General features: G+C 31.0%; 2 long non-coding RNA genes across 2 annotated transcripts; one reads left to right on the top strand and one right to left on the bottom strand.

Annotated features, from left to right (window-relative positions):
• Positions 1–838: 838 nt before the first annotated feature.
• Positions 839–4,875, top strand: LOC148274038 (uncharacterized). Its single transcript, XR_015824391.1, has 3 exons — positions 839–921; positions 1,322–1,412; positions 2,241–4,875. It is a non-coding gene; the product is annotated as an uncharacterized LOC148274038 (long non-coding RNA).
• A 2,672-nt stretch (positions 4,876–7,547) lies between these two features.
• Positions 7,548–8,424, bottom strand: LOC148274037 (uncharacterized). The gene is made up of 2 exons (XR_015824392.1): positions 7,971–8,424; positions 7,548–7,851 (listed from the first exon to the last, which is right to left on the bottom strand). It is a non-coding gene; the product is annotated as an uncharacterized LOC148274037 (long non-coding RNA).
• Between the last annotated feature and the right edge of the window lie 476 nt (positions 8,425–8,900).

The following is an 8,900-nucleotide window of genomic DNA, read 5'->3' as shown; positions in this document are numbered from 1 at the left end:
ATCTATAGTTACTAGGTAACGTTCGATACCTTTACAGGTATTAGTTATTCTTGCAAATTTTAATTCCGGGTAAATCCCTAATTTTACATGCACGTTTATAGATTTCGATATGACCGGGCATATTACATCTTTGATATTTTTTATTAGTATATGTTTAAATTTATAAATATTTTTTATTCATTAAAAAAACAATCAATTATTTAACATACTTCTTCTGTCATTGTAACATTTTATGTATATTATTGAGGTGCTACTTATTTTTTGTTTTCGTTTTTTAGATATAATTTTCTGGCAAGTTTCTCCCCATACATTGCCGGTTATTTGTAAACATGATAATTATTTTTCTTTTTTTATATAAATATATATTTGTTTATGTGAAAAAAAACAGTTGGATTTAATGCATTGGAGCTCTTATCCAGTTAGAAATCGACAGAAGACAACAATATTGATACTTTGGGTGTGTTTTTTACACTTTGTTTATACAAAGTAACATAGAGAGTAACCACGAAAGCGTTTTGTGTTGGTGACTAAAGCTATGGTTTCCTAAGACAGCGGTACCGTCACAAAGCGGCCGTCACGGGACGGCAGATGACGTCATTAAAACGTTGACTATGTAAATCAATGGCGCTGGTTTCCTAGAGAGCGTTGACCGTGAACGTAACGTCGAAGCAACGGTGCCGCCATTTGCAGGACGGCCGTCACAGCGGTGCGAACTGTTTTCGAACGGTTTTTCTCGCGAAGCGGTGACCGTTTAGCTGTCAAAATGAGTGCAAACGTGGTGCGGAATGTTGAAAATGACGAAATATTGATTAATTTTGTAAAAATCATGACGATTTATGTAATGGAAGGGCAAAGACTATTAGAAAGTCGAGTTGAAACAAAGTTCGTGAAGAAATATCGGGACAACGCTTGAAATATCAGGTATGTACTAAAATGTAAATAACAATAGAATCATATAAAAATAACAGAGCAAATGTTTATAAGCTACAAGAAAAAAGCTAAGCATCTATCATAATATTATTTTTATAATTCAAAACATTTATTATAACATTGTTTATACGTAATAGATTCCAAGGAATCCTAACCTATTTATTGTGTCTGCAGATAATTGGTTGAATTCTATATTAAAATTTCGTAAGGTATCCAAAGTAAAATGCTTTTATTGGATTCTATTATCCTTTTATTTTTTTTATTTACAAGGGTGTAAAATGTGACGCATTTTGTCTTGTAAGGATATTATCAAACTTTTTATTAGGTTACCTTACCAAATCCTAACCTATTTTGAAGTTGACATTTTATGAAATAACACACAACATTTCAGATTAAAAGTCACATGGGTGTGATTTAAAATAAGGAGTTCTCCATGAATATTAAAGAGCCAAGAAAAATGCCTGGAACATAATCTTAACAGAGTAAGTTTGATGAATTTTAAATAAAATATGCCCTTTGAACATGAAATGAATACAACAAATTTGTCGATGGATACAAATAAGTATACCAATGTAATTCTTGTATAAACATTACTATAATATTTTTCTGCATTAATTATTACATTTATTTATTCTAGAAAACTACAAACACCAAAGAGTAGTCACCAATATAAACAATTTTTGTTACAACTGAGAGGGAAAACCTTTTTGAGAAGGGAATACTGAATTTGCGTCGTAGGTGAATTGGTTCAGGCGAATAAATCTCACCCAAATGATAAAAGTTTCAGCTCTTTTACTTCACAAAAGAAAACAGATGGAAGAGTTGAGGAAATGTGATGTTAAAACATAGGCAGAATGGAGAATGTTACAATGTGTAAAATGCCTACTTAAACCAGCCTATGACAGAGCATAAGCCCTGTAAGTGCCTAGACTTCCATATTCCCTTCTCGAAAATGTTTTCCCTCTCTGTTGCAACAAATTTAGAACTAGATAACTCCCTAGGGAGGAAATCCAGCCTGTCTGCAAACATTTGGACATACTCAAAACATTGTTTTTAATGAGTAAACTTATGGCACAGAAAAACGATTAAATGTAGACATACTTGGGACTTATTAATACATTTGTTCCAGGATTCTTATCACCGAATTCAATTAAATAATATGGTATGTAAATGAGCTCCCATTTATATTTGAGACAAGTTCAAACTAGTTTTATAGCAACTCCATAAACACCAGTAATAAGTTCTTATTTAGATACATAAGGTAGGTTGCAATAACTTTCCTGTATATTCATTGTGAATTTTATTTTCAGAATAAGTACATACTACAAAATTATTTTCACCCAAGTGCAGATCAAGATACGAGTAGTGAGAGGGTAGATACTCTCCCGATAGTACTACTAGATTTGCTGTGCGAGTCGAACTCAAATGTTTGCCAGCAGAAATTACTAGGCTCCCGAGCGATTTCTTCACTGCCTCAACATGCAAGGACAAGGGGACATTCGTCAACGACCTACGACTCAGACTCGCAGACATCAGACAAACACCAGGCATCCACCACAGTCCAAAGAAAACCTTTATCCACAAAGAACTTCTCAACACGAGCCACGTATTTATATTTACTGACTGCCACAGAAGACCATTCCAGAACGCCATACAATGTAGAACAGACGGGAGACAAGACTTTCTGAAATCTACCTTCACTATTGTGATGGAAAAATCCAATGACACCATACCCACAGCAGTACTTACTTCGGACTCACCAGATCCACCTCCAGGAAGGCAGACACCCCCCTGAAATGAACACTTCCCAGAATAATACTGATCATAAAAACAAAAATGTACTAATAAATATGAGCAAACTATTTTTACCTGGATGCAAATTATGTTTTAAATACCTCTTATGAATGTACACATTATTGTAATTCCATTTTGTATTATAATTTTATACGTATTCTTCTCCGTTTTTTAGATCATGAGAAATGTAGTTTATACTCACATAATATATTTTCTATTACATAATATTTATGTAAATTTAGGATTATAATGAAAAATCCTCAAGTATGCCATACTAAAATGATTTCGTGTTTAGCATTAGGTCTTATACTCATATATATACATATAACTCATAAAATATTAGTTCTTTATACAAATATGAACCAAACTTTTCTTCTTTAAATATCTCTTTGTAAAAAGAGATATTTAAAGAAAAAAAGACAATAAATTTAAGTTAATTTAAAAAAACATCTTAAAAAAATAATAACATATTATGGTAAAAAAAGCAATATATTATTTTTAAATACTATTCTAAAAGTAATTCAAATAAGTTTAAAAATATAAAACCAGCAGTGAAAAAAGAAAGAATAAAAGTCTTTCAAGTGAAATGTAAAAGAGCATCAGAAATTCAAATATATTAAAAAAATATTTTATACTTTCTCCAGCCTGTCAATATAAGTTATGTATTGTGGATTCCAAATTATGGATGCAAATTCTAGGTGAGTACTTTAGCTATAATAGAGTAATAATGAATTGATTACAATGTCTGATTTGTAATGACAAATGTATTCTTTATGTTTGTTGTTACTATGTAAAATACTATATTTAATTATGATTCAAAGAGGTTGGACATCTACTTGTATGATAGGGAGCAGATGATATTCTTAGGAATAAGAGTTAAAAGTTATACAATACTGTGTTGTGGGGTACATAAATTATTAGTTAAACGCTGAAGACATTTTGGTTTCGAACTTACAGTTTGTAGTTATGTATATTATTACATATGAAAGTTATAAGTATCTGTTATGGTGTCTGTAAGAAGTAAGTGTATAATAATTGAAATTTTTCAGAAGAAATCTGTACAGTTTATATATAGTAAGCAATATTAAGTTCTGATGTTACAGTATAAATTGTTACTACAATTATTACAAGTTTATATATCTATATTAAAGAAAACGTAAAGTAAAGTGAATTCTGGTTCTTTTGTTTTACAAAGAGATATTTAAAGAAGAAAAGTTTGGTTCATATTTGTATAAAAGTACAAATATTATATGAGTTACATATAATATATGCGTATAAGACCTAATGCTAAGTAATCTCACGAAATGTAAGAAAGCATCAGAAATTCAAATGTTTTAAAAAATATGTTGTACTTTCTCCAGCCTGTCAATATAAGTAATGTATTGTGGTTTGTAAGTTATGAATGCAAATTCTAGGTGAGTACTTACATAGCTATAATAGAGTAATAATGAATTAATAACAATGTCTGCTTTGTAATGACAAATGTATTCTTTATATTTGTTGTTACTATGTAAAATACTATATTATATTTTGACAGACTAATAAAATGAATTTAATTATGATTCAAAGAGGTTGGACATATACTTGTATGATATGGAGCAGATGATATTCCTAAAGAATTAAAAGTTATACAATACTGTGTTGTGAGGTACATAAATTATTAGTTAAACGCTGAAGACATTTTGGTTTCGAACTTACAGTTTGTAGTTATGTATATTATTACATATGAAAGTTATAAGTATCTATTATGGTGTCTGTAAGAAGTAAGTGTATAATAATTGAAATTTTTCAGAAGAAATCTGTACAGTTTATATATAGTAAGCAATATTAAGTTCTGATGTTCCAGTATAAATTGTTACTATAATATTTACAAGTTCATAAATGAATATTAAAAAAAACATAAAGTAAAGTGAATTCTGGTTCTTTTGTTTTACAAAGAGATATAGAAAAGTTTGGTTCATATTTGTATAAAAGTACAAATATTATATGAGTTACATATATATGGGTATAAGACCTAATGCTAAACAAGAAATCGTTTTAGTATCGTTATCGTTTGAGAATTTTTCATTATGATCTTAAATTTACATAAATATTATGCAATAAAGAATATATTATGTGAGTATAAACTCCATTTCTCATGATTTACAAAAAGGAGAAGAATACATATAAAATTATAATACAAAGTGGAATAACAATAATGTGTATATTCATAAGAGGTATTAAAAACATAATTTACATAAAAATTTGCATACTATAAAACTATGTAATAGTACTTAATGTTTCCTAAATAAAAGAAAAAAATATTTCTTTCTCTTATTTCTGTTTACAGGATATCATGATTTGTTCACCAAAACACTAGAAATTGGCCCTGTGAAGGAATAGAACGCACCAAGATCAGTTACAAATAAAAATGTAGTTATTGCATATATTATTTTTATTTAATCAAAAATATAAACCTTTTATTTTATAAATTATTATGTAATGTATTTTTCAAAATTATTTGAGTATGATCTTCTTCTTCTCTGGTCTCAATCCTGGGATTGGCTGGCAGCAATTCCCTTCATTCTTCTCCTCCATTCCTCCCTGTCTTGTGCGGCTCATTTAAAGTCAACATATGATGAGCAGCGCACGTCCTCTAATAGGTCCTCCAGGTACTCTCGGCGTGGGCATCCCCTAGAATTTGTTCCCTCGGTCATCCCCTCCATTGCACATGCAGGCCTTCTTGATGTATTACATGACCGATCCATCTCGCTCGCCTTTCGGACAAGGTCCTGAGCAGGTGCCTTCCACCTTCGATTCTTTAGAGAACCTCTTCATTTGTAATGTGGTCTCTCCAGGAAATTCCTAGTAGTCTTCTATAGGACCACATCTCAAAAGCCTCTAGTCTCCGTTTATCTCTTTCGGATAGGCACCATGTCTCGCAGCCATACATCAAGATACTCCATAAATAGGTCTTGATTAGAAGTATTCTTAGTTTTAGGTCTATATTATTTGATTCTTTTATTTTGGACCTTTTATTAAATTCAAGTCTAGCTTGATGTATACGGCTGTCGACCTCGCTCTTAGACCAACCGTCCCACGTTATTTTGCTCCCGAGGTAGAGAAACTCCTTGGTGTTCTTTAGTGGTATTCCCGACATCACTACTCTCATCTGGTGTTGCATTCGGCCTACAGTCAGTAGCTTTGTTTTGTCTTTATTTATCTTCATACTGTAGTTATTTTGAAGAATGCTTTCCATAGTTGTAAGGGCTCTTGCAGTTCTTCTTCACTTTCAGCAACCATAGCAATATCGTCAGCAAACCTTATCATATCCCATTTAGTATGATATTAATAACAATAATTACAGGATTAAATAAACTAAAATTAGTTATTATATAGATGTGATTATAAGTAATTATGATATTTTACAAATTGCAAATATTTATTTATAAATCCAACATACTCAAGGAATACTATTTAAAAGTTTAACATATAACATCAAATCAGAGAGACTAAACATATATTATATAAACTATAAATCATATATTCGTTTTTACATTATAATTTTAAGATGTTTCTATCCACTTGTATCAAACACACACTCACCCTTTCCACAAACCCACCCCCACACTCATATACACTAACTCTCATATTCACATACCTACCAAAACCTCACTCCACTCCAGCAATATTACAGCACATTTAAATCAAAGCTTTCTCTCACTCTCTAAGACTTGCAAATAAATAATACAATAATAAGCTCCACTCGTTTGACGATAACAGCCGAACCTCGCTTCTAAGTTATCGTTTTGAAATTTACTCAAGAGTAAATATTCTACTTTATGCATGGAAAATATATATAGGATCAACATTGAAAACGCATCCAATGTAGTAATGGGGGATTTAAATTTTTGTACACCTAGAGACTAACTCTCAGGTATTGAGAGTCTCCAAGTTTTTAACCAAAGGGACATGTTTCTTAGAAAATTTTTATGATCTACACTATCTTCTCTAATGGATTCCTTGTGAAGATTGTTGAATCTTTGAAATTCAAATACATTTTACCCATTTACAATCTTCCACCATCTACAAAATATACTTTTAAAATCTAGAGTACTCTCGGGTTCTACAAACAGTTCTGGATTTTTAAGCGCTACGCACTTTAAACCCACCATTTGTTTTCTCATTAAAAACTTTTAACTCTAGGGATACATTTTGTTTTAGAATGTTGCTTGGATATAGGACTTTGTATGATATCATGTGCCCAAATTTGATCAAGGTTTTTTTTTCAAGATCATTAATGAATTTTGAATGTTGAAATTGAGCGTCTAATATTATACTGAAATCATTTAAATGAGGATTATTTTGAATTGATCCAATTATTGCAAACACACTTAATTAAATGTAAGTACAGGATCAAATTTGAAAAATAAAGTTCTACTATTATCTAAAGGGTGAGGTAAACTAGGGAGTAATATTTTATCTGTTTGAAACAATTCAAATGCCTTTTTTTTAAATAGCATTATTATCGGATATCAAAAATATTGTGTAGTAGGCCTTGTATACAAACTCCTGACGTCACTGCAACCTGTGAAGATCTATTGTGATGGATTAAATTAATTAAAAACAACTACTGCACAACATCATTATACTTACAGAATATTTTTCTTTAATGAAATGAACAAAGATAATAAAAAGTACAGTCAGGAATACAATATATTTAAGAAAGAAGTAAAAAATTACATCTATAATTCTTCTTTATGTAACATTGATTGAAAACATCGTTAATATCTTTTTTGTAATTTATTTATGTTATTCTAAAATAATCTATTATAAGACGTCACTCCCCATTATGTACACAAGAATTGTTTATTTATTTTACGTAATGGGAAACGTTAATGTAAATATATGTAATTGATTAATGAAAAAAATTGTATTTAAATTTGTTATTAATAAATTTTTAAAAAAAAATCTATTGCACCTATAACTTTAAGAAATCCTCTCATACAAAATAAGCCGGATATAACTACATTTGTTCTGGACACTGGCTTCATTATAATATAGTCCGGTGTTTTTCATGCCAATTGATGTTGATGTTGAAATAGTTTGGTGACTAAATTCGTGTATATCAGCAGAGTCGTCTTGAATCTGGAAGATTTATCAAAAGTTAATATCTATAGGCATTAAACATTTACGTATTTAAAATTGTCAAATGAATTGACAGAAACGATACTTACATATTGCCAAAATTATTATTCATTACATACCTCATTACTATCCCAGTACCGAATAGCAAATAGGCCCTGGAGTTCTACTGGTATTTTCTCATCTCGTTTGTGTCCTTCCAAATCGAGTTTTACTAGAGTAATTATGCGCCTCATATTTTCCTTCGAAAAACAGTATTTCTCCTTGAATTCACTGTCTTAAAAATCTTAAAAAGAGTTGACTCTTTTTTTAATACAATTTTCGTGCACGAGAAGGTCGCATGCCTTCGAAAATGTTTATAATTAAATAAAACTGTGACAAACTATTCATAAATAACGACAAATATGACAGATCGCATTCTAGGGCATATTTTTGACAGATAAGCTGCCGTGGCCGCCAGATATGACAACGTTTTCCTAGGAAACCACTCTTTAGTCACCGTTTCGGCGGCCGTTCACCGCATCACCGTTCGTACGGCCGTTAAGATATCGGCACCGTTTTCCTAGGAAACCCAAGCTTAAGCACTTGGGCTACGTGCTAAAACTGACTGTATGAACTCACTGTGTCACTATTTATATAAATATTATCCAGTATTCACTTTCCTTTCTTGTGGGGTCGTGAGGTCGTGTACTAATTCCATGTCTGATATCCGCTAGAGTCAGTTATTTGACTGTTTTGGTAATAAATTGCTTACACAGATAATATGTATAATTAAATTTCCGCATTGTCCTTAAGACGATAGTAGGTCATATGACAGTGGACATTGATTTCCGGGTGAATCCTAAAAATTTGTAAATAAATACAACTATCGAATATTGTTGAGATATGGCCATGAAATGATATTTAACATTGTAGAGATATAACAGGCAACGGGTTGTGGTCCTTTAGTAGTGTTGTGAACTCAGGGATCCGCGGTCTTTGGTTCAAATTCCACTCTACTACAACTTGATTTACCTTTTTCTAGCACAAGTTATTAACGACTTTTAGATGGT

The sequence above is a fragment of the Micrasema longulum genome, unplaced genomic scaffold, assembly GCF_059751315.1.
Source record: "Micrasema longulum isolate JH-2025_06_02 unplaced genomic scaffold, ASM5975131v1 h1tg001775l, whole genome shotgun sequence".
Lineage (NCBI taxonomy): Eukaryota > Metazoa > Arthropoda > Insecta > Trichoptera > Brachycentridae > Micrasema > Micrasema longulum.
The sequence above is the reverse complement of the archived record's forward strand: the minus strand, read 5'-3'. Positions and strand labels throughout refer to the sequence as shown.